The sequence below is a fragment of the Triticum urartu genome, chromosome 2 (genome assembly GCF_003073215.2).
Source record: "Triticum urartu cultivar G1812 chromosome 2, Tu2.1, whole genome shotgun sequence".
In the NCBI taxonomy this organism is placed as follows: domain Eukaryota; kingdom Viridiplantae; phylum Streptophyta; class Magnoliopsida; order Poales; family Poaceae; genus Triticum; species Triticum urartu.
This window is the reverse complement of record NC_053023.1, coordinates 711795044-711821784: the sequence shown is the minus strand read 5'-3', so window position 1 is coordinate 711821784 and position 26741 is coordinate 711795044.

The window sequence follows — 26741 nt, the reverse complement described above, 5'->3', positions numbered from 1 at the left end:
TCCCAGGCTCAGGAGTTGGGTCGGAAGACCGAAGACCTGGTCAACAGCCGAAGTGAGTACTTGATCTTGTTTGTCTCCTGTGGGGGTGCGTCAGCGCACCCACTGGGTGTAGTCCCCGAGATTTGGGCCGACTGCTGAGCAGCCGGGTCGGATCTTCCCTGATGACTTTTTCCTCATTGGTTTTTTCTTTTGTCTTTCGTGCTTGCAGGGGCCAACGCTGACTTGAGGAGGGAGCTCAGCGAAGCGCAGGCCGCCCTTCGCACCAAGGATACTGAGTACGCCGCCTTGGTCCAGGAGCGTGACCGCCTGGCCAAGAAGCTGGCTAACCAGGAGGAGAGCCACAAGGCGGCCCTGAAGAAAGCGCAGGATAGCGAAGCCGCCCTGAAGGCCGAGTTCGAGACTGAGGCGGCGGGCTGGGCTGAGACCCGGCAAGCGCTGGATGAAGGCTTCAGCCGCATCGAGGACTTGGTCGACGGTAAGCCGCCTCCCTCGCTCCTTTCCTGCCCCTGGCCGCCTGGTTTTTGTTCTGACTTGTGCTACTTTTTGTTCTTTGTGCAGACTACTTTCCCGGCTACTCCGTCTTCGCCGCCCAAACCATCGAGGCCCATCGCGAAGCGCGCCGTCAGGCGGGGGTCAACATCGCGCCGGACGCGAATCGGACGCTTGAGGAGCAGCTCTTGGCGGTCCAAGCGCGGCTACAGCCGGCTCATCGTATGCTTCGCCGCCTCCAACGTGCCGGAGCGCAGGTGTTGGCCGCCCTCTGGCCCGACAAGATGATTCCCCGCACCCCGAGCCGGACTGCCGACTGGCTGGAGGTTGCAGTCGGTCGCTTTGAAGCTTGGAAGGCGTCGGTGGCCCGGCTTGGAGCTGGGCGGGCGTTGGAGTTCGTCTGAGCTTGGTACCCAGGGCTGAACCTGGACTAGCTGCGCACTTGGCGGCTGGAGGCCGACGCAGAGCTGGAGGAGGTGCGGCCGGCTATCGCCAGCGTGCTTCAACGATCGCCGAGTGCACCGACATCAGCGTTTTTGCGCCTGAAATCAACGATGACGGCGTTGCCCAGCCGAAGGAGTGGTTCGGGCTGAACCCGGCGGTGGGCGAGGACTCGGCAGAGGAGATCGCCTCCAGCGACGAAGGCGAAGACGACAAAGAAGAGGACGGTGAAGACGTCGAGCCGGCCGATGGAACAACCGGCCGGCCTCAGGCTGACTGTGCCTTCAGCAACGAGGCGCGCGCAAGCGCGCCCTCTGCGGGAGGCGGTGATCAAGCCGAGGTTCGCCAGCCGGCCACTCCTTCAGCTGGCACAGCCGTCTCCACCGACCAGCCCGGCTCGTCGATCGCTCCGTCGGCTTAATCTGTCGTCCTTGTTTTTCCTGCTTGTTGCCTTTTGAACAACTTTATTAAGCTTTTGCAGTTCCACCCACTGGGGGTGTATCCAAACTATGTTGAATGCTGGCCTCTTGGAGGTCTTTTATGTAAATATTATTGTGTGCATGTTTGGTTTCCATTCACGTATGCTTTTTATCCTTAGGCTTTTTCCTTTGCCGCCTTCCCTCTTTGGGGAGGCAAGTACTCGAGCTTTCTTGGATTGAAGTGAAGTGAATGGAAACCGACCGGCCGGCTACTCTGGTAGTCGGTCGGTGGTAGGAGGCAAACCGGCTTTCGTTATATTAGTCCGTTAGTCCCTAGCCATTTTTCGTGTGGGCATCCTTTCCTGCTTTTAACTCTTGCCAGCCGGACAGCCGGTTCTTCGAACTGCGACTTTGGCAAGAGCTAAGCTTGGGTGTCGGCACACTACTTGTCTGACCGCGGGTAGGACTTCTAATATAACTCTAGTCGGCCAGTCCCCGGGCTGACTAGTCGAACCCGGTGCCGGACGGAACAAGTAAATGAAATGACAAGGTCATAAGCATGATACTCTTCATTCATAGATAGAAGATGGCAGTCCCCGAGCTCTCCTCGGGGGGCCTATTGTCTCGTACTTAGTACAAAAGTTAGCGTGATACATACTGCATTTCAACTGTAAAATCTTTGAAGGAGGTTGGCGTTCCATGGTCGTTCCGACTCCTTGCCGGAGTCGTCTCTCTTGCGTGCCTTGGGCTTCTGTGCGTTGATTAGGTAGTAGGAGTCGTTGCCTAAAGCTTTGCTGATGACGAAGGGGCCCTCCCAAGGGGCCGAGAGCTTGTGCTGGCCGGCAGTTCGCTGGATCAGCCGGAGCACAAGGTCGCCCTCTTGGAAGGATCTTGGTCTGACCTTCTGACTGTGGTAGCGGCGCAAACCCTGCTGGTAGATGGCAGACCGGCTGAGGGCTAACAGCCGGCCTTCTTCCAGCAGGTCAACGCCATCTTCTCGTGCTTCCTTGGCCTCCGCCTCCGTGTACATGGTTACCCGGGGCGAGTCGAACTCGATGTCGGTTGGGATGATCGCCTCGGCACCGTACACGAGGAAGAAAGGAGTGAAGCCGGTTGACTTGTTTGGAGTAGTGCAAAGACTCCAGAGGACAGCCGGCAGCTCATCAAGCCAACAGCCGGCTGAACGCTCCAGTGGTACGACCAGTCGGGGCTTGATGCCGGAGAGGATGAGGCCGTTGGCTCGCTCGACCTGGCCGTTGGCTCGCTCGACCTGGCCGTTTGACCGCGGGTGGGCGACGGACGCTAAGTCCAGCCGGATACCTTGCGTTGCGCAGAAACGTGCCAAGGCTCCTTTGGCAAAATTCGTGCCATTGTCGGTGATGATGCTGTGTGACACGCCGTACCGAGTTGTTATATCCGCGATGAATGTCACGGCAGTCGGCCCATTCAGCTTCTTGATCGGCTTTGCCTCAATCCACTTGGTGAATTTGTCCACGGCGACGAGCAAATGCGTCATGCCGCCGCGCGCCGTCTTGAATGGGCCCACCATGTCCAGTCCCCAAACGGCGAAGGGCCAGGTGAGGGGAATGGTCTTGAGTGCCGAAGCCGACATGTGTTGCTTGGAGCTGAAGAGTTGGCACCCTTTGCAATGTTTAACCAATTCTTTGGCGTCATCCAAGGCAGTCGGCCAAAAGAAACCATGGCGGAAAGCCTTGGCGACGAGTGATCTTGAGGCCGCGTGGTGGCCGCATTCTCCTTGGTGGATGTCTCTGAGGATTGCGATGCCCTTCTCTTGCTCGACGCATCGTTGGAGGACTCCAGTGACACTGCGCTTGACGAGCTCTTTGTTGAGGATTGTGTATGCTCCGGCTCGGCGTTGGACTTGCCTTGCCTCTGTTTCGTCAGCCGGCAGATCTTGGTTTACTAGGAAGTTGAGGATGGACTGAGCCCATGATGGAGCCGTGACTTCTCCTATTGCCAATGTGGCTACTGCCACCAGGGTGGTCGGGCAGGGTGGTGAAATGCTGGAGTCGGCCGCCGGCTGTTGTGTTGGTGCAGTCACCGGGCCGACTACTGTAGTCCCCGAGCCGGGTGTGGCAGTCCCCGGATCGGGCGTAACAGCGGAAGTCCCCGAGCCGGCTACCGAAGTCCCCGGGCCGACTGCTGAAGTCCCCGGGTCGCCTGCTTGGTTCTTCGAGCCGGACCCGGCCGCGTCGGGGTCAGGCGGTACGAAGATAGAATCGGACTCTGGAGATGGCTTGATGGACGGCTTGAGGAGGCATTGTAGAGCGACACCGGTTGGTATTGCTTGCCGAGTGGAGCCTATTCGAGCCAGGGCATCGGCTGGCTCGTTGTCGGCTCGCGGTACGTGGAGGAACTCGCATCCTTCAAAGTATCCACTGAGTTGCTGAACAAGGAAGCGGTAGCTTGCCATATTTGCGTCCTTGGCGTCCCAGTCGCCGGATGATTGCTGGACCACCAAGTCCGAGTTGGCATAACATAGGATCCGGCGAATGCCGAGTTCCTTGGCCAGCCGGAGCCCGTGTATGAGCGCCTCGTACTCGGCTACATTGTTGGAGGCGGCAAAGTGAATCTGCAGCGTGTATCTGAGCTTGTCGCCTTTGGGAGAGGTAAGGACGACGCCGGCTCCCAAGCCGGTGCGCATCTTGGACCCGTCGAAGTGCATGCGCCAATGGGTGGAGTCGGGAGCCGGTGGTAGGTACTGGGTCTCGGCCCAGTCGACGAGGAAGTCGGCCAGTGCTTGGGACTTGATGGCGGTGCGGGGCTGGTAGAAGATCGTGTAAGGGGCCAGCTCGATGGCCCATTTCGCCACCCGGCCGGATGCATCCCGGCTGCCTATGATCTCGGCCAGCGGGGCGGTGCATACGACCGTGACGGGATGCTCTTGAAAGTAGGGCTTCAGCTTCTTGGCGGTGAAGTACACGCCGTAACACATCTTCTAGTAGTGCGGGTAGTTCTGCTTTGAGGCGGACAGTACCTCGCTCAAATAGTACACTGGCCTCTGGACCGGCTGGGCTCGGCCCTCTTCTGAGCGTTGGACTACGATGACGGTGCTGACCACCCGACTGGTTGCGGCAATGTAAAGGAGCATGGGCTCTTTCTCAGTCGGCGCCGCTAGGACAGGCGGCGTGGCCAGCATCTTCTTCAGCTCGTGAAAAGCTTGGTCGGCCTGGTCATTCCACTCGAAGTGAGTGCTCTTCTTCATGAGGCGGTAGAGGGGGAGAGCTTTCTCTCCGAGCCGGCTGATGAAGCGGTTCAAGGAGGCCAAGCATCCGGTGAACTTCTGGATGTCTCGAAGCTTGGTGGGGATCGCCATTCTCTCGATGGCCTTGATCTTCACCAGGTTGCATTCGATGCCGCGTTCGGAGACCAGGAAGCCTAGGAGCTGGCCGGCTGGCACTCCGAACACGCATTTCTCGGGGTTGAGCTTGATTTGGAACCGGCGTAGGTTCTCAAATGTTTCTTTGAGGTCTTCCAGCAAGGTGCCGCGCTTCTCCGTCTTCACCACAATGTCGTCTACGTAGACGTGAGCATTTCTGCCGAGTTGCTTGAGGAGGCACTTCTGCATGCAACGCTGAAAAGTGGCACCGGCATTTCTCAAGCCGAATGTCATAGTCAGGTAGCAGAAGGCTCCAAATGGCGTGATGAAGGCGGTCTTCAGGCGGTCAGCCGGATCTAGCTTTATCTGGTGGTATCCTGAGTAAGCATCCAAGAAACTCAACAGCTCACATCCGGCCGTGGAGTCTATCACTTGGTCAATCCTCGGCAGGGCAAAGGGATCTTTAGGGCGGGCCTTGTTGAGGCTTGTGTAATCTATACACATGCGCCACTTGTTGTTCTTCTTTAGCACGAGGACCTGGTTGGCGAGCCACTCTGGAAAGAAAACTTCCATAATGAAGCCGGCTGCCAGAAGCCGGGCTATCACTTCCCCTACAATTCTTCTCTTTTCCTCTGATAGTCGGCGGAGGGGCTGCTTGACTGGTTTTGCGTCTTCTCGGATGTGTAGTTTGTGCTCGGCGAATTCCTTTGGAACACCTGGCATGTCCTTGGGGGACCATGCAAAGATGTCCCGATTCTCACGGAGGAAATCGGCGAGCTCGCCTTCCTATTTGCTGTTCAGGCTTGCCCCGATGACAGCAAACCTCTCGGGGTGCTCGGGGTCGAGGGGTATCTTCTTTGTTTCTTTGGCCGGCTGGAAAGATCCTTGGGCATCATACTCCTTGGGATCGGGGGACAGGTTTGGCTGCTTGCCGGCCATGGCCATGACCCGGTCCAATATCTTCTTCTCTTCGGCAATCACAAGGGACTCGGCCAGCCGGCTGCTGGCGGCAGCGCACTCGGAGGACTTCTTGTAATCGCCGGCTATGGTGATGACGCCCTTGGAACTCGGTATCTTCATCTTGAGGTATGCATAGTGGGGAACTTCCATGAACCTGGCCAAGGCGGGTCGGCCAAGCAACGCATGGTAGGGGCTCTCCAGGTCCACCACTTCAAACCAGATCGCTTCCTGGCGGAAATGCTCCTTGTCCCCAAAGAGTACATCAATCTTGATCTTGCCAATGGGGGCGCAGGACAAGCCGGGTACGATGCCGTGGAACACTGTCCGAGTAGGCATGAGTTGCTTCGTCTTGACATTCAGCTTCTCCAGGGTGTCACGGTACATGATGTTGATGCTGCTCCCGCCGTCTATCAACACACAGGAGAAACGGGCGGCGCGTCTGTCCGTCGCGAGGGTGGATTCCAGGACCAACGCATAAGAGCTGGGAGACGGCATCACCTCTGGGTGGTCGGCCCGGCTCCAGCTGATGGGTTTTTCTGACCAATGCATGTGTCCGGCGGGGTTGGCAGCGACCACGCTGACTTCCTGGTGCTCTCGGCGTTTGCCGTGCCGGTCTTCGAGCTGGCTTGTAAAGACGATGTAGGTCGCATGCTCGTCGGGGAATTCGTCGTGCACGGCTCCGACTGCGGGCCGAGCGGCCGGAGGCGGTGGAGCCGGAGGCGGTGGGCCGGCAGGCGGAGGCGGCGCGAGCCCTTCGCCTTTGGAGATTCGGGTGAGCCAATGGCACTTCCGGGTTGTGTGTTGGACGGCTTCGCGCCGCTGTGGAATTTGCACGGGGCGTCGAGAGTTTGCTCGTAGGAGAAAGCCGGCTGCCAAGCCGGCCGGCCGCCCTTGGGCTTCTTGGGCGCGGGCCGCCCTTCAGGCGGCGCGTCTTCGATTGTGGCCACCTGCCGACTGGCGGGAGGCGGCGCAGGGCCCTTGCGCTTGTGGTCGTTCGGGTGTGGGCGTCGGCCGGAATCCCCTGCCGGCGTCTTGGGCGCCGGGTTGAGTACTTTCCCGGACGCGTCTACCCGGAGCTCGGTATTCATCGAAGAGTCGGCGGTGGCGTATTTGTCCGCTATGTCCAGAAGCTCGTCGAGGGTAGTCGGCTCATCGCAGAGGAGCTTGTGCTTGAGGAGGGTGCCTTCTCGGCACCCGGCAGTGAAGTACTCTATGGCTTGCACCTCGTGCACCCCCTCGCAAGAATTGCGGAGCTCGGCCCAACGTGTGAGGTAGTCGCAGGTGGACTCGGCTGGGCCTTGCACGCACAAGGAGAGCTTCCTGGGCTTGGGAGCCCGCTTGTAGGTGCTGGTGAAGTTGCGGATGAAAGCTTCAGTGAAATCTAGCCAGCTGTTGATGCTGAAGGGCTTGAGGCTGTTGAGCCAGGTCCGCGTCGTGCCTTGCAGCATGAGGGGCACGTACTTCACGGCAACGCGCCGGTTGCCGTTGGCTATGCTAACCGCCGTGGAGTAGTCGATCAACCAATCTTCCGGCTTCACGGAGCCGTTGTATTTGGGCGTGTCTCTTGGGAGCGAGAACCCTTTGGGGAAAGACTCGTCGCGGATGCGAGGGCCGAAACAAGGCGGCCCGACATTGTCTTCTTCTTCCAGCGATAGGGATCGCGCCAGGCGGTCGATCCGATGGCGGGCGTCGTTCTCGCCGACTCCTTCGCGGCGACCTAGTTGGCCGCTGAGAGTCGGGTGCGCCACAGGCGGCGGGGTGGGATATCTCTCTCCACGGGGCCGAGGCGGAGGCGGGTTGCCCCGCCATTCCATGGCTCGGGGATGGCCTTCTGCGTCTCACTCGATGGAGATTCGGGTCCGGCTTCGGCTGGCAGCCGGCTCTTTCTCGCGCCGCGCGTGGGTGTTGCTCGTAGTCGGTGTCCGGGACGTCGCGCCGTGATCTCGGCGCGGGGGAGGGCTTCCCGCGCGGGCGTCGGCTTCGTGCCGCCGTGCGGCCGCATCAATCAGCTGCTGGATGCGCCGGGTCATGTGGGGGAGTTCTTCGGCCTCCAATCCTTCCAACTCGTCTACGGCCGCCTGGGCGGCACGCAAGTTCTCGAGTGGAGTGGCATAGACCGGGCGGTCGACTCCCAGCGTGTCGGCAATGACAGCGCCGCGTTTCTTGACAACGCCGGCCCGGCTTGGCCCGCCCGGGGCCGGCGTGCCGAAGGCGGCGCAGTCATTTTCGCGTTGGTAGGCCTCAGTGAGGCGTCTTACAGAAGCCAGCCTCCGGCCCTCCGCGAGGAGAGCGAGGCGGCGTGCCTCCAGTGCTTCGTCGTCGGCATCAGCCGGGAGCGGGATGGACAAGTCGTGGGGCGCCGCGTGCGGGGCGTCGTGGGCGCTCTCGTCAGCCATGCCGCCGTGGCCGATGACCATCACCTCAGTGGTGACAGTGTCACAACCATCGGTCCGGGGAAGCGGGTTGTCGTAGATCGCGACGTTGGTGGGGAAGGTGTCGAGTGAGGCCGTGTCGGAGTCGACAGGTATCGGGTCGGTGGAGCCAACCGACTCCAAATCCACAGCAGGCTCGCTGGAGACATGGAGCTGGCCGAGGAGGTTGGCGAGGTGGTCGGTGCCCGCTCGGAGGCGAGCTCGTCGGAGATGATGGTCTCGTCGAGGAGATCGGCGAGGCTGCTCGCCGCGCAGATGCTGGTGACGCCTTGCAGCACGTCGTGGCAAGCGCCATCGGGCGTGCCGGGCTGGCTACGCTCGCTGGGGAGGAAGAGGGTTCCCGTTCAGAACAGGTCTCCGGACGACGATGCACCTGGCCCCAAGGTGGTCACCAAATGTCGGGTGGTAGGTGCGACATATGCCAACGGGTGGCTTATCATTGTGGGAGCCAGTAAGACATCGCCGATGCCTGGAAACGGGATGAGGCGAAGACATGCACGCCGGCGGATCTTACCCAGCTTCGGGGCTCTCCGTGGAGATAACACCCCTACTGCTGCTCTGCGGGGTCTCCGCATGATCACTAGATGTACAAGTAACTACACAATGCTGCTTGAGCTGTTTGGTGGGAGGAGGAAGAAGGGCACGGCTGGCCTGCTTCTTCTCCTTGTGTGGTGTCTAAATCTAGCTGGGGGTCGAACCCTTTGCATGGGTGCCCCGGGGGGTTTATATAGGCCTACCCCCCGGGGGTACAATGGTAATCCGACTGGGCGTGGGGCCCAGCCGTCTGTGACTGCGCTCGCCGGCTTCTGCGCCGGCTGCTGGGGCCCGCCGACTGGTGGGTCCCGCCGGCTGCCGGCCCCTTGGCCGACGGGCAGGCCCCACCGTCCAGGACCTTGTCGGCGGCTGGTCACTGTTGCTCTATCTTGGTGACGTGGGCTTCATCGAGGTAGGCGTGGCTACAGTGCCGCCGTCCGGCGGGCGGTTGCTGTAGCCTCACCGCGTCTTGTCTCCTTAATGGGGCGTCTCCTTCGAGGGTGGCGGCAAGCCGGCTGCGGGGAGCCGGCTCTGTCTTGGGCCGACTGGGGGAGGCGTGGCCGCCTTCGGGTGTCTCTCTGCCCGAAGGGGCCCACCGCCCGTGGGCCGTATTGGTAGCCCATCGTGGATGGCATCAGGGTCAACATGGCAACAGTGCTGTGTCGGACGGGTCATGGTCACCCGTACGGCGCACTGTGCCGGTCGTGCTCCGGGATTTGGGGGTGGCAGGCTTCACTGTAGCCACGCCCCGTCACATTGCCGTTAGGCGGACGCAAACTTTGAGGGTACGGTCTCGACCACTTTGTGGGAGCCGGCTTCTTGGAGTCGGCCTTCTCGCGGCCGGCTTCTCGAAGCCGGCCCTCCCGTGGCTTTCTTCGCGAGGGCTAAAGTCGGGCTGCCTCCCGATAACTGGCCTGGGTGAAGGCCAGCAAGGGGAAGGCGGCCCCACGTCTTGGATTCTTGAGAGCCGGACGGGCTCGCAATTTTTTCAGAAGGGCCAGGGGAAGCCGGCTAGGCTTCCCATGGCTATTTACTCCGACATTCATCTACTAATGTTCCCGTTGAGAGTGAACAACAGCCTATTGTTCAGGAGCCTACTGTTCAGGTGGAGCATGTTATTGATTCATCTGGTAATGAAATTATTGATGCACATGATGAACCCGTCGTTAATGATGATAATGTCACTCCCGCTCCAAATCAGCCTATTGTTCCACCCAGTTGGAATCTTGCACGTGACAGAGTTAGGCGGGGTACTAACAAACCTGACAGGTTAATTGAAGAGTGCAATATTGTTTCTTTTGCTTTATCTGTTGCAGAAGAAATTGAAGGTAATGCTGATCCTTCTTCATATTCCGAGGCTATTATTTCTAGTGATAGTAATAAGTGGATGACCGCTATGCATGATGAGATGGAATCACTTGAAAAGAATGGCACTTGGGATTTAGTAAGATTACCTAGAGAGAAGAAACATATTCGTTGCAAGTGGGTTTTCAAGAGGAAAGAAGGTGTTTCTCCTAATGATGAGACAAGATATAAAGCAAGGTTAGTTGCTAAAGGTTACAGTCAGATTCCAGGTATTGACTATAACGAAGTCTTTTCTCCTATTGTGAAGCATAGCTCTATTCGCACTTTACTCAGTATTGTTGCCATGCATGATCTTGAGCTTGAACAATTGGATGTTAAAACTGCATTCTTACATGGAGAATTAGAAGAGGATATTTATATGGAACAACCTGAAGGTTTTGTTATTTCTGGAAAAGAAAAGTTTGTCTGTAAGTTAAAGAAATCTCTTTATGGATTGAAGCAATCCCCGAGACAGTGGTACAAGAGATTTGACACCTTTATGCTCTCTCAAGGTTTCAAAAGGTCTAACTATGATAGTTGTGTTTATTTGAAAACTGTCAAAGATTCACCTATTTATTTGCTCCTTTATGTTGATGATATGCTAATTGCTGCAAAGAGTATGTCAGAGATTAATGAACTAAAGAAGCAATTGAGTAATGAATTTGAGATGAAGGATTTTTGTGCAGCAAAGAAAATACTTGGCATGGAAATATCCAGAGATAGACCATCTGGAAAAGTGTATCTCAGTCAGAAGGGATATATTGATAAAGTTCTTCGTCGTTTTAATATGCATAATGCCAAGCCGGTGAGTACTCCGTTAGCTGCACACTTCAAATTATCATCAGTTTTATGTCCTAAGTCAGATGCAGATATTGAGTACATGTCCAGAGTTCCCTATTCGAGTGCAGTTGGTTCACTTATGTATGCCATGGTTTGTTCTCGTCCGGATTTATCATATGCATTGAGTGTTGTCAGTAGATACATGGCTAACCCTGGAAAAGAGCATTGGAGAGCAGTTCAGTCGATTTTTCAGATACCTGCGTGGTACTTCTAATGCTTATTTACAGTTTGGGAAATCTAGAGATGGACTTGTTGGTTTTGTTGATTCTGATTTTGCTGGTGATTTGGATAAGAGAAGATCACTCACAGGTTATGTTTTCACCATTGGTGGTTGTGCTGTGAGTTGGAGAGCAACTTTGCAGTCCATTGTGGCTTGTTCCACTACTGATACCGAGTATATGGCTATTTCTGAGGCATGCAAAGAAGCTATCTGGTTGAGAGGTTTGTATTCTGAGCTTTGTGGAGATTCATCTTACCCTACCATATTTAGTGACAGTCAAAGTGCTATATATCTTACAAAGAATCCAATGTATCATGAGAGGACAAAGCACATTGATGTCAGATTTCATTATATTCGAGATGTTGTTGTTGAAGGCGATTTGAATGTATACAAGATAAGTACTCATGATAATCCTGCTGATATGATGACAAAGCCAGTTCCGACCAATAAGTTTGAGCTTTGCTCAGACTTAGTTGGTATTTCTCACTAGTCCTATGGACTTTGACGCACAAGGTGTGTATGCTGATTTGGATGGAGTTATTCACTTTCTTCGACTACTGGAGGCAATTTGGCTCAAGGTGGAGATTGTTAAATTGTGATCCAAATTCTAGTACCGGGTTGGACTAGACGTAGTACAACCGGTGTGGGCTTTTGCGTTGGCGTCGACGCGTACGAGTACAACTCGTTTATTTGTCCTACAAGGACTCCTATGTGTTGCCCCTCTTATATACCCCATGTAGTCGCACCTCAGACGGCATGTCGTCTCGTGCTTGTAATACTTCTCCTCATAGTGATTGCGCTTTCATGCGTCCGTGATTTCCTTCCGCAAGGGTTTTCATGTAAAAATCTGTGTGCTCTCTTTGTTTCGTTTATTTCTTGTTATTATTTAACACCGCCGACTGAATTAGCAGCGAGCACCAAGCCACCAATCACCTCGGGGAGAAATTAGAAGAGGTGGACTGCCCTGCGACAGCGAGAGTGCACGAACGTCAGGCTGCCGGTCTCCTGCGCACCCACAGCCCTCGCCTCGCCGGACGCCAGGCGCCGTGCTGCCGAGCAGATCCCCCATGGATGTTCTGCTAACCAACGCTCCATTTTTCTTGAGGGAAACCGCCGCTCCATTTTCCTCTGCCAGGCGCTGATCTTTTTAATTTTTCTTGAGTCAATTTTTTCTTTTCTTTTCAGAATAACTCCCAGGTGGTCTTTAGCGGCTGCCAAAAGCCCACGGCCAGCTTAGAGCATGTAAATCAATCTTTCTTTTACAAATTGCTGTTTTAGTTGACTTTCCAAATTGCTAAGCTGACTAGATTTCTCAATTATAATGCTAAGCTGACAGGATAAATTGAAAAATGTTGCTTGAAAATTTCAGGTGACATGAACATGTTTTTTATCAAAGAAGAAAACCAAATAATAATGGAAAACGACAATTTCCATGCATATGGATTAAATTTTGTAGTGTAATCAAGGGACACTAAATATGATTAACGATGGTTTACATTGATATTGACATTTTTACGGTGGATGGAGCATACTTTAAAAAAGTTCACATGGAAGACAGTTTTATCTATTCAAATAATTTACAGACGATACGTGAACATTTCATATGACATACTTGAACATATTCATTAGTATGGAACCTATTTAAAAACAATTGTATGCAAAACTTTTTAAAAATTCTACTTTTGATATAAGTATTCTTATTCTAAAATCAAATAAAAAACTACACATTGCAATATAACTGATTATTATTGTAAATGTACCTTACAAAATATTATTGTTATTTGCGGGGGACCTTAAAAATATTAGTTAGGCTCATCCAGAGCTTGGGCCAGCCTGTACCTGGTCCACAATGTTTTTGAAAAGGAAACACAAAAAAAGAGAAAAAGGGCAAAATAGAAGAAATTTAATAAAAATATTGAAACCGGATACAAAACCGGGTCAACAAAAAGACCACACTAGAAAGGATATTGAGAAACTCACACGAAACTAGCAAAAAAAAATGCTGTATTCGTCTGGGCCACGTTGGAACGACTACTGCAGGCAAGCGCTCCTTATCGCTCGCAAAAGGCGAGATATATCCTTTGCGTGCTAGGCACACCCAAAAAATAAAGTTCGAACGAGTAGGTTGAATGTTATGCGACTGTCTTGTTCCATTTTCTTAGAACAACGACTTAGCTTGATTGACTTGGTAGAGAAAATTTATATATTCAAGTGGCCAAAAGAACTACCAGAGTTCCCTAGTATAACCAATCTTTTCATGTTGTTGTCGCCAAAACTACAGAAGAATCGCCCACCCGAAAAAGTGAGAATCTCAAATCGTTGGACTCACCATAATCGGAAACACACTTCTTGCAAGGCCGGACATCGTTAGACTGATACTTTGTAGATGGACTGACAACAAAGAAGACCGAAAGTATGAGAGACAAACACTACGAACCACTAGTTCCATGGAGTGGATCATGATGGGCACACCATGAAGGGGATGATGGGTCCATGTACTTCTATTCCCTATGATGGCGCTTGCCACAATAGGACACAAATCTCACAAAAGAGGGACTTAACTATATGTCACACATTGATATGTGGCTCCCCTCACCTCCCGGAGCCGAAAATGGCTAACGGAGGCTATAGGAATAATCGGTGTAGATTGGAACACTATCGCCTGATTTGAACATGACAGGTCCATTTACACCCCTGCCAAAAAGAAATCAAATATATGGGCATGGCCAAACTAGGTCGGCGCAGTGGCCCGATGGGGAGGCATTGTAAAAGAGGGTAATGAATAGCGTCTTCAAATGGTACAATGAGAAGGTAGTCGATAATGGTGCCAATATCATGGAGGAGGAGACGGTACGATACTAGAGCCGAGAGGAAAGGAGAGCGCATGAGAACAACAGTAAGGGGAACACGAGAAGGGGAAGTGTTGTTTGTACATTGTGTGATTCTCCCTCCGTTTTTATTCACTCCGCATATTAGTTTTAGTCAAAGTCAAGTTTTACAAACTTTGACAAAGCTTATAGACAAAAATATTAACAAATACAATAACAAATCAATACCATTAGATTCGTTGTTGAATGTACTTCCACGTCATATAGATTTGTTATGCTAAATATTTATATTCTTTTCTATAAATTTGATTAAACTTTATAAAGTTTGATTTCAGTCAACTCAAATATGCGGAGTAAATAAAAATGGAGGGAGTACATGTGCGTGCGTGCATGCATGGTGCCCGGGTGTGCATATATATCATGCGTGATAAATTATCACACATTAGTGGTGACGTGCATTGCGCGCACTAGACTATTAGAAATAAACTAATATTTGTATTTTCAAAATTCTAATATATATTCTCTAGGTTCCATGCTATATTGCACACATTTTTTTTCAAAAAGTGAAACTTCCTAAAACTCTGATCAAATTTATGGAAAATATCCAAACATCCCTATAAGAAGATGTCTCGTGGTATATATAATGGTATTTATTTACTCTAGTAGTTGAAGTTTTTTTCTCTTTGTATAAACCTAGTCAGTTTAGGACCGTTTCCGATTTCAAAATTAAGTTTCTTTCTTCTTGAACAACTGTCAAAAGTTAGTGGAAATGCACTGCGGACCTTAACCAAGAAATCTCAAATTGTCATTAGCGTTAGGTGGCTGGCTTGCGTCGTGAGCCAAACGGCGGCTCGCGAGAGATTTCCCAGGAGGAGGTAGTTTATAATTTCAATAGGCATAATTTATTTAAGAATACAGTGCGGGTGCAAGCGCTTATATACCCTACCCCTATGAGCACCTCTGAGAAACTGAAAATGCAAGCACTGAGACTTGAACCCTGATGGGTCGGGGATACCCCTGTCCTCCTAACCATCCAATCACAAGTTGGTTCGCATCAGCACAATAATATTAGTAGTACTACGATTTATACTACCTTTTAACCGTCATTATTTTCAAAGATTTCAACTATCGTTTGTAAATATATTCCATTTTTGCAAAAAAACACTCCTATCATATAAGTTCATTAGAAATACCTTGCATCATAAACATAATAAAAATTACATAGATATTTCTGAACCAACGAAGGACCACCGCCGCCGTCAGAATGAGTTGTCGATGCACCGATGTCGCCGCTCCTCTATCAGAGCCGGCCTCACCTAGTCGATGGCACTCAGGAAAGCCTTCATGCAAATGCCCTAAGGACCAACACCCTGGAGAGTCGATGCCATCGAACCCTTGAATTGATTCGAAGCACCTAACAACAAATCTCCCCATCACGCATGCATGATGTGAAACACTAACCTTGCCACCACAAGGAGATGGCAGGAATGTTCGCTAGAACTCCACGGACTCTATTCGAACCAATGAACATGAAGAGGATCAGATGGAAGATCAAGTCGAAGAAGAAGTGTCTCCATCCATCCGAGTGCCGCCGTAGGTACGACAACCATAGGGAAGGCGAATCTATGGGCCTGCCAACAAAGCCTCAAGGAGATGAGTTTCCCTAGTGTCATCCATTTTATATAAAATCTATGTCAGCTCACTATCCTCACTTCATATAAACCTCTTGTTGTTGTAGTGAAAAACATATAAGTAGAGGACTGGTATTCACTGTTGATCGAGTAGACATGTTACACTGCTAGCAAGCTTCTCTATCAGTAATTTTAAAAATGGGAATATGTGTCGGGCGTGCAATAGGTCGATGGTGAGGACATCCAGGGCCGGCCCTGGGGGGGTGGCAGGGTGGCGGCCGCCCAGGGCCCCCGAAATCTAGGGGCCCCCTCCAGGGTTCGCAAGGAGCCCATGGCCCAGACCATAAGGAGGCATCGACCTAGACGCACACGCACGGAGAAATCCCTGTTTTCCTTCTTCCCATCGCGAGTTCGCCGCTTCGTGACGATCCTATTCCCGCGAGGGCTCCAATCGCGAGTCTCGACGCCAATGTAGATCGCTCTCGATCATGCGGCCGGCTGGTCTTCCTCCAGGTCCCCGGCCCCGTTGTGTTATCCTCCGTTCGTGAGATGCCTCTCATGTGCAAGACGAAGCCACCCCACTTATAAGGTCATCCCTAACCTCCTCTTTCTAGTTGGTCATGTTCATATAGTGCTGCAGCAGTCAGATCTTAGAAGGTCTCGCATATGATGCAGTACAAAATTTTAATTTCGTGTGCCCGTTGCTCTATTTCTTACTTCAATCTGGACATTGTTGACACAACACCAATCGCCTTATCTATTGAAAAAGTTGCCTGCTATGTGTTTGATTGTCGTTCTTTGCATTCTCTCTCCAAATCATATGACTGCAAATTTAACTTAAAAATTGGAAGAAGGTCTCAGCTATACATACATAACTTCAATCCAAACATGGTTATATAATAAAGCCACTCAGACTCCCTTAGCCGTCGGGTAGATAAATGATATTTTATTGTTGCAAATGGAGCTTTTAAACTTTAAACCTTTCATCTTGATGTTTACCCTCTATCAGGTATTCGATTTGTCTAATTAAGTAAAGGAATACACTATTTACAATTCTCATTTTATTTTGAAATAATAGACAATAATAAGTTAGGTAAAGGAATGAATCTAAAAAGAAATGAGATTATTAGTATGATCTTTATAGTAGGGCCCCGGGTTGCAATTTCGCCCTGGGCCCCTGAAATATCAGGACCGGCCCAGAGGACATCCCTATCACTGTTACACCACAACCTCTGCTTCTACACAAATTGGTCCAATTATTGCACCGCTATGTAGAACTGCTAGCTCTCTTATGGTAGCTATAGTATTGGTAATAGCCCCGAGGTTGGGTGTGATGTCTGTTGGGCCGGCACATTTAGGTGGATATTTCTGTATTTGCCATATATTTTCTAGCAAAAATATAAAGAATACTATTAGTTCCTAAAATCATGGCCAGTTTAAACCATATTTCCTAAAATCGTCCGATGACAAAATATAAAGAATATTATTAATTCTAAAAAATGTTCATGAATTTAAAACATATATAAAAATATTATAATATTTAATGAATTTTTAGAATGTTCAGAAATTTACGGAAATTTCATGAATTAAACTTTTTCTAGCAAAAAATATTTTCAAGATGCAAAATATTTCCTGAATTTAAAAAAATCCAAATTTTAAAAAATGTTCATAAGTTCAAAAAATTACTTAGATTTTTAAAACTAATAAAAGGATTTTTTTTTTTTGAAAAATGATAGAATACCTGATAAAACGGGTAAAAAGTAAAGAAAGAAAAATAAAATCAAAAGGCAATTCCAAAATCAGCTGGGAAAGAAAAATCAGCATGAGTAGCTGACCCATTAAGCTCAATGGGTCTGCTTTTGGTCGCTAACCCTCGACCTTCGCGTGGACTAGTGATTGTTGTTTGCAGTGTCATAGTACTCCCTATTGACGAATTGGTTAGCAAAAAGTAGATCCCGCTGAAGTTCGTTGGGCTTAGAGTGGGGAAGTTAGAGGCTCAAGACTACTTTTTTGAGAGATAACCAAGACTACTTTTTATGCCAATTCCTTCTATTCGGCGGTTAAGGCACCCATTGAAGGCCTGATCATACACAGTGCTCACCCCTTCCCATTCGATAGAATATATATAGGCCAGCCCATCTAAGCCATGACCTAAGAAGCTCCCTCCCGGGTGTGCGAAGCTTCCGGAAGCTTCTTGGACCGGTTTTGGGAAGCTTCCTGTTGATTATTTTTCATTTATATTTCCTGGACAGGGTTATGTTTGATTTTTTTCGTTTTTCGTTTTTCGTGTTTTTTTCAAATGCATGAACCTTTTGAGATTTAATTATTTTCAAATCCATGAACATTTTTAAAATTTTATTCTTTTCAAACTTGTGACATTTTTTCAAAATGATGAACTCTTTCCCAAATTTGTGAACCTTTTTTCAAGTTCTTATTTTTTGCGGAATTTATTAAGTTTCTTCAATTTAAAATAATAATTCAAATTGATGAAGTTTTTCAAAAATCATGATTTTTTGTTCACGTCTAGTAAACTTTTCAAATCCATGATTCTGTTTTCAAAAGTCAACAGTGAACCGATCAATTGATAAAATAAACAGGTGAGAAAACACACATAACGCCAGATGAGTCGGCCCATACAAGTGGCTTGGGGCCCTGTAGGGCAAATTGTCACCTGAAGGGCTGTATAGGAGTGGTGTGAAGGCTATTATTTGCCAAGTTAAAAGTTGGTCCCTGTTCGGACATGAACACGTCACCGTGTACCCTCGACGTCGGGGGTGATGCACTGCAGCTCACGTTGAAGGAGACCCGACCGACAACGTGATACACAAGATAGTCGGCGGGCGCTTTTGTAGACCCGAAGCCCCGCTTACCCGGGAGGGACCCCGTCAGGGCTCGCAGAGGCTATGGGCTGCCCTAGGTCGGCCTGACCGCACCTAGGGCCTCGAGGTTCGTCGCCCTGCAACAAGAAGAACAGACGAAGAACGAGGAAGAAGAAGAACTAGGGTCAAGGAGAAAAGATAAAAGATAAAAAGTGGTAGATGATTTGTTCGATTGTGTGTTGTTCAATCGGCCGTCACCCCTTAGATATATAAGAGGCGGTTGGACTTCCCGTGCAAGGAAAAGGCTTGGATTCACGTCCAGAACCCTAGTCAAATTCGGATTGGTTTTATCCGAACTTTCCAATACTGTTCGGTTTAAACTGACTGCACCTTGCGGGTCATTTTTGTGACGGTAAACGATCTCGGATGAAAACGAGCCCAAAAGCAATCTTAACCGTTTCGACGAGACGGACAACTTTCATGTTGAAAGTTTTTTTTTTATCAGAGGTCATCTTGAGGGTCAAATCGGTCTCGCAAAACAGGCTATTCTCTCGCGCTACCCATCACACATGTGTCTGGTGGGGCGCGCCACATCTCGCCTCGTGACAGTGCTGCACTCCGATTGCTCTAACTTTTGCATACAAACTTGGATTTGAACGATTTTTATATCAAAATCGACCGTTTCGACAAGACGAAGACAACTCATGTAGGTCATTTTTCCATTTGAGGTCGTCTTAGGGGCTTAATCGGCCAAACTGTACTCAGAATATAAGATCTTAGTACTTTGAGCATAGTTTCGGCCTTCGAGATGAAATCGTACGACGATGATCCAAACTTCAAAGATGTTTATAACAATAATACAGAACTCTTTCATGTAGATCACTTCTCCATTTGGGGCCATGTTAAATAAGTTCTTGACCATGACAAAATCTGGTGTCAACACATGCCCCCCCTGTTTTTCGGCAAAGCTTGTGTGCCTAAAATAACTTGCACATAGCTTGCTCTAAGGACGATGCCAACACTACATCGGCCATTTTGCATATGCTTAGGACGATAAGTTTATATCGGCCATTGCTTGTGTGAATATTTTGATGCAAGCTTGGGTGACTTTCCCAACTTCATTAATCCGACTATAAAGTTCCATAGGTATGCATGTCAAGACCATCCATTAACCATATTGTCCACCCTTCTGCTAGGATCTTGTAGATTATCAACAATGAACTTTCTCGAATCCTTACTTTGTCTGCATAAAAGTTTCATTAGTGGCCGAGGTAGTGAGCTCCAATTCGGCCTTACCTATGTTGGCAAGAATAAGCATCGGCTATTGATAGATATGCAATACACCATCACGGACATGGTAGCCGGATGCTTGCTATGCCAACTCTCTTCAATTGACATGTCTAAATATATGAACAATTTTAATGCAACCCAAGGTAAATTTTGCATCTAGACATACCAAAAGATAAACTATAAGTGATTCGTCAAAACGTTGATAACCCTTAGATATTTGTTGCACTACTAATAACGAATCACCGGAAGCCTCAATATGTATAGCACCTATATCAAGGCAAAGCTCCAATCCGAATAACAATGCAAATTCGGCTTTGATCATTGTGCAAAAATATTTTAAGCGGCATGAGGCTTCACAAAATAGCTTCGTATGGAGATAAATAAACAACACCAACACCTTGGCCATTGTTACAAATTTAACCATCAATATATAATCTACATGGTACTAGAGAGATCAAGCTAAAAACAATATTATGCATGATGTCAATATGATGCTCAATAAAAAAAATCAACCATGATTTGGCCTTACGTAAATTCTGAAAACTAATAAGCCAAAGCACACCCAATCAAAACATAATTTCACTTTCCAATTTTGATGAATTGGTCTATGCATAATATCTTCAATGGCATCAATTTGACAAATTCCTTTGCAAGGACTTATCTCAATCTCTACTCAAACTAAGGACGATGTTAGAATACCACACCGGACATTCTTAGATATTCTTAGGGCGATATATAAGTATTGGCCATTCCCATGAGGTCCATGTAGAATTCACCCACCAAAGTATGTATAGCCGAAATAAACAAATGAAATAGCAATAAAATATTTCAGCCCTTTTGTATTAGCAACAAAAACGTAACTAACCAAATGTATGGTGATTTGGTAATACCCTGTCATGATATAGAAAATTATGTTGCATCCATGGAACAAAATAAATCCATGGAGGGTAATTGATCATACGTATGGATGAATTCCATGGCAAAGGCATCAATGGCATGGTTGAAGAAAATGAATGATGTGCTAACTGAAGATTTTGATGTTGTGATGCACACCTTCGGCTTAATTGTTTGTTGCTTCCATTCTTCTCTTTCTTTACTTTTATTGTACTTATTGCAATAGAAGCATGCACATCATTTTTTTATGATTGATCCTCTTGGGAACCCATGCCATGTTCTTCTGTCTCAGCTCTTGTGCACTAAGATTTTGTAATTCCCTCTTTTGCCAATACGATAAACCGAGTGGGCATCTTAGCTGTGATTCTATTTTGATCTTGTGCACTCTCAACTTCTTTTCTTCAGATTTGGCACTTTGACTCTCAATAATTGGTTGCTTCGTCTCATTGCCTTTAGTAGCCAATGTCAACACTTTAATTGGCTCTTTTTCATTTGAGATCAAATCTGAAGTTGCACTCTTACGAACATCTCTTTTAACACGGTAAACTTGCTTGACCACCTCTTTCTTCTTCTTTGAGCTCTGGACCGATTCCTTATGATTGAAATGGTCTTTAACATGTGATTGTTCAAATGTTGATCTTCTCGGAGCTGCATAATATTGATGAGATGGTCTAAAATAAGATGGAGAATGTGCCCTTGTATCATACCTGTCCCATGATGGATATGAATCTACACGAGCATAGGGACAAATTCAGGACATTGGCATTGGCGGCCCAAAATAAGGATATGAATATGTTGCATGAAAATTTTCACTTTTTCCAATACCGATCCTCATATGTGTGCCTTGGGGGTGATCTTGATGCTTTTGCATTAGTTGGCCGATAAGCACTTTTCTCTTCACTCTTATTTTGATATTTATCTAATAATTGTGCAAAAGTGACCTTGAATTTCTTGCACTTGTGCTTATTGCGGCTTTTGTTTCCTTTGGTTGTGCTTGCACCGATCCCTGAATTTGCTTGCTTCCCCAGTCCTTGGCGTCTCCATTGTAGCTTTGATGGAATTTTCGCCCTCAAGATTATGTTCATTATGCTCTTCAACAACTTCTTTACTTGAAAGCTTAATCCCATCACCTGCAGTTTTTACCATCTCTTTAAATGGATCGGCTTGAAGTAGCCGATGCAAAAACTTTCTGCCATTGGGACCAATCGGAATAGACTGGTGATCTCTTGGTGTCTCAACAAATTTCAATCGTCCTTTATCAATGGCCGATTTAACTATTTGACGAAACATGTTGCAATCCTCAAAATTATGCTTGGACGAATCATGCAACTTACAATACATTCGTCCCTGGACAGATGGCTCAACATGGTGATCAAGAATTCTAATATAATTATTTCTCAACAACAAATTAAATATTTGATCACACATGCTTGATTTGAAGGTAAACTTTGTATTCTCTATCCGATCTTGTTGTGAGAACGGCTTTGGAGTTAAGCAAACAAATGGTTCAGATTTTGCATCACCTCATTCAGCTATGCATTGTGTTTTGCACTCTATCTCCGATGTCTTTGGATAAGAAACTATACTGGCATCGGTTTGCTCAGAGGATTTTAACCTTGGCTTTAAATTTCTGAAACGAAAATAGTTAGAACATACATGTCTCAATTGAGACCAAGTGTAAGCCAAGTAAGAAATAAGCAAAGCTAGCCAATTATATATGAACTTTAAATAAAGCAATGGGAAAAGCTTTGGCTGCAGTAATAAGTCACTATCGGTCTCTTTGAATGGTACAATATATTGACCTATATGCTTAGTAACAATTTTATTGCTAACAAGTAAATTGCCCTTCTTCATTGGTCTTTGAAAATTACTTATTAGAATTTTTCTAATAGATGCATCAACAATAAAGTTGTGACCAAATCTGAAAATAGGTAAATTACTTGCTAGACATACCTCTTCAAATATGTTGGGAGAGCATGATGATTGCATATGATGAATAATATTGTGCTTTGCTTCTGGATGACTTCCCAACACCATGTCACAATTTTCTTCCTGATTTCGTGCATCATAAATTTGAAGATCTTCGTCAACCGAACTTTGTTCGGCTACTTGCTCTTGTCCTTGAAGCTTGTTAATTTCTATGGCACGAAACTCATAGGGCAGGAAGTAGGTTCCATTAACTTCAGAAAAATCAAACATGGTTGTTTTGCTATGCTTGCCATGCCCTTTCTCAATAATGCTTGCCTCTTTGGATTTGATGGATTCGGAATATATACTACTTGATTCGGCCTTTTCAACCAAAGCACTTTTAGTTTCTGAATCATCATTCTTTTTGCCGGTTATATCAATTAGCAATGCTTCTTTTCTTTGAGCCAATTCCCTATCAATTCTCTCTTGGCGAAGTACCTGCACCCTATCGCGCAAAGCTTTAACTCCCCTCTCAATTCCAGCCTGCTCTAGATTAGTTTGCCTCCCAATGCTTTTAGAATCTTTCGGCAATGAAGTGTTAGTGTTGCCGGAATTTTGCAATTGTGTAGGGGGTGTATAATATGCTGCGGTACTAGGTGGAGGTTGATACGTCCATTTTGGATCATGCTTTTATATCGATATTTATCGCATTATGAACTGTTATTTCACTTTATATCACAATACTTATGGCTATTCTCTCTTATTTTACAAGGTTTACATAGGGAGGGAGAATGCCGGCAGCTGGAATTCTGGGCTGGAAAAGGAGCAAATATTAGATACCTATTCTGCACAACTCCAAAAGTCCTGAAACTCCACGGAACGTCTTAAAAGAAATAAAGAAAAATCCATGCCAAAGATGAAGGCCAGGGGGCCCACACCCTTCTCACGAGGGTGGGGGGCGCCCCCCACCTAGGGCGTGCCCCCCTACCTCGTGGGCCCCCTAGTGGGTCTCCGACGTCCATCTTCTCCTATATGAAGTCTTTCGATGAGAAAAAAATAAGAGGCAACCTTTCAGGACGAGACTCCGCCGCCACGAGGCGGAACCGAGACGAAACCAATCTAGAGCTCCGGCAGAGCTGTTCTGCCGGGGAAACTTCCCTCCGGGAGGGGGAAATCATCACCATCATCATCACCAACACTCCTCTCATCGGGAGAGGGCAATCTCCATCAACATCTTCACCAGCACCATCTCATCTCCAAACCCTAGTTCATCTCTTGTATCCAATTCTTGTCTCAAAGTCCGGGATTGGTGCTAGTAGGTTGCTAGTGTAGGGTTTCGTAGTAATTTCAAAAAATTTCCTACGCACACGCAAGATCATGTGATGCATAGCAATGAGAGGGGAGAGTGTTGTCTACGTACCCACGCAGACCGACTGCGGAAGCGTTGACACGATGTAGAGGAAGTAGTCGTACGTCTTCACGATCCAACCGATCAAGCACCGAAACTACGGCACCTCCGAGTTCGAGCACACGTTCAGCTTGATGACGATCCCCGGACTCCGATCCAGCAAAGTGTCGGGGAAGAGTTCCGTCAGCACGACGGCGTGGTGACGATCTTGATGCACTACAGCAGCAGGGCTTCGCCTAAACTCCGCTACAGTATTATCGAGGACTATGGTGGCAGGGGGCACCGCACACGGCTAAGGAATAGATCACGTGGATCAACTTGTGTGTTCTAGGGTGCCTCTGCCTCAGTATATAAAGGACTAGAGGGGGGAGGCTGGCCGGCCAAGGTGTGGCGCGCCAGGAGAGTCCTACTCCCTCTGGGAGTAGGATCCCCCCCCCAATCCTAGTTGGAATAGGATTCGCGGAGGGGGAAAAGAGAGAGAGGGGGCCGGCCACCTCTCCTAGTCCTAGGGGAAGGGGGAGGCGCGCAGCCCATGTAGGTCTGCCTCTTCTCTTTTCCACTAAGGCCCATCATGGCCCATTTAGCTCCCGGGGGGTTCCGGTAACCTTCCCGGTACTCCGGTAAAATCCCGATTTCACCCGGAACACTTCCGATATCCAAACATAGGCTTCCAATATATCAATCTTTATGTCTCGACCATTTCGAGACTCCTCGTCATGTCCGTGATCACATCCGGGACTCCGAACAACCTTCGGTACATCAAAATGCATAAACTCATAATATAACTGTCATCGTAACCTTAAGCGTGCGGACCCTACGTGTTCGAGAACAATGTAGACATGACCGAGACACGTCTCCGGTCAATAACCAATAGCGGGACCTGGATGCCCATATTGGCTCCTACATATTCTACGAAGATCTTTATCGGTCAGACCGCATAACAACATACGTTGTTCCCTTTGTCATCGGTATGTTACTTGCCCGAGATTCAATCGTCGGTATCCCATACCTAGTTCAATCTCGTTGCCGGCAAGTCGATTTACTCGTTCCTTAATACATCATCTCGCAACTAACTCATTAGTTGCAATGCTTGCAAGGCTTATGTGATGTGCATTACCGAGAGGGCCCAGAGATACCTCTCCGACAATCGGAGTGACAAAACCTAATCTCGAAATACGCCAACCCAACATGTACCTTTGGAGACACCTGTAGTACTCCTTTATAATCACCCAGTTACGTTGTGACGTTTGGTAGTACCCAAAGTGTTCCTCCGGTAAACGGGAGTTGCATAATCTCATAGTTACAGGAACATGTATAAGTCATGAAGAAAGCAATAGCAACATACTAAACGATCGGGTGCTAAGCTAATGGAATGGGTCATGTCAATCAGATCATTCTCTTAATGATGTGATCCCGTTAATCAAATAACAACTCATTGTTCATGGTTAGGAAACATAACCATCTTTGATTAACGAGCTAGTCAAGTAGAGGCATACTAGTGACACTTTGTTTGTCTATGTATTCACACATGTATTATGTTTCCGGTTAATACAATTCTAGCATGAATAATAAACATTTATCATGATTATAAGGAAATAAATAATAACTTTATTATTGCCTCTAGGGCATATTTCCTTCAGTCTCCCACTTGCACTAGAGTCAATAATCTAGATTACACTGTGATGATTCTAACACCCATGGAGCCTTGGTGCTGATCATGTTTTGCTCGTGGAAGCGGCTTAGTCAATGGGTCTACAACATTCAGATCCGTATGTATCTTGCAAATCTCTATGTCTCCCACCTGGACTAGATCCCGGATGGAATTGAAGCGTCTCTTGATGTTCTTGGTTCTCTTGTGAAATCTGGATTCCTTTGCCAAGGCAATTGCACCAGTATTGTCACAAAAGATTTTTATTGGACTCGATGCACTAGGAATGACACCTAGATCGGATATGAACTCCTTCATCCAGACTCCTTCATTTGCTGCTTCCGAAGCATCTATGTACTCCACTTCACATGTAGATCCCGCTACAACGCTTTGTTTAGAACTGCACCAACTTACAGCCCCACCGTTTAATGTAAACACATATCCGGTTTGCGATTTAGAATCGTCCGGATCAGTGTCAAAGCTTGCATCAACATAACCTTTTACGATGAGCTCTTTGTCACCTCCATATACGAGAAGCATATCCTTAGTCCTTTTCAGGTATTTTAGGATGTTCTTGACCGCTGTCCAGTGATCCACTCCTGGATTACTTTGGTACCTCCCTGCTAGACTTATAGCAAGGCACACATCAGGTCTGGTACACAGCATTGCATACATGATAGATCCTATCGCTGATGCATAGGGAACATCTTTCATATTCTCTCTATCTTCTGCAGTGGTCGGGCATTGAGTCTTACTCAACTTCACACCTTGTAACACAGGCAAGAATCCTTTCTTTGCTTGATCCATTTTGAACTTCTTCAAAATTTTGTCAAGGTATATTGTTTGTGAAAGTCCAATTAAGCATTTTGATCTATCTCTATAGATCTTTATGCCTAATATGTAAGCAGCTTCACCGAGGTCTTTCATTGAAAAACATTTATTCAAGTATCCTTTTATGCTATCCAGAAATTCTATATCATTTCCAATTAGTAATATGTCATCCACATATAATATCAGAAATGCTACAAAGCTCCCACTCACTTTCTTGTAAATACAGGCTTCTCCGAAAGTCTGTATAAAACCAAATGCTTTGATCACACTATCAAAGCGTTTATTCCAACTCCGAGAGGCTTGCACCAGTCCATAAATGGATCGCTGGAGCTTGCACACTTTGTTAGCTCCTTTTGGATCGACAAAACCTTCTGGTTGCATCATATACAACTCTTCTTCCAGAAATCCATTCAGGAATGCAGTTTTGACATCCATTAGCCAAATTTCATAATCATAAAATGCGGC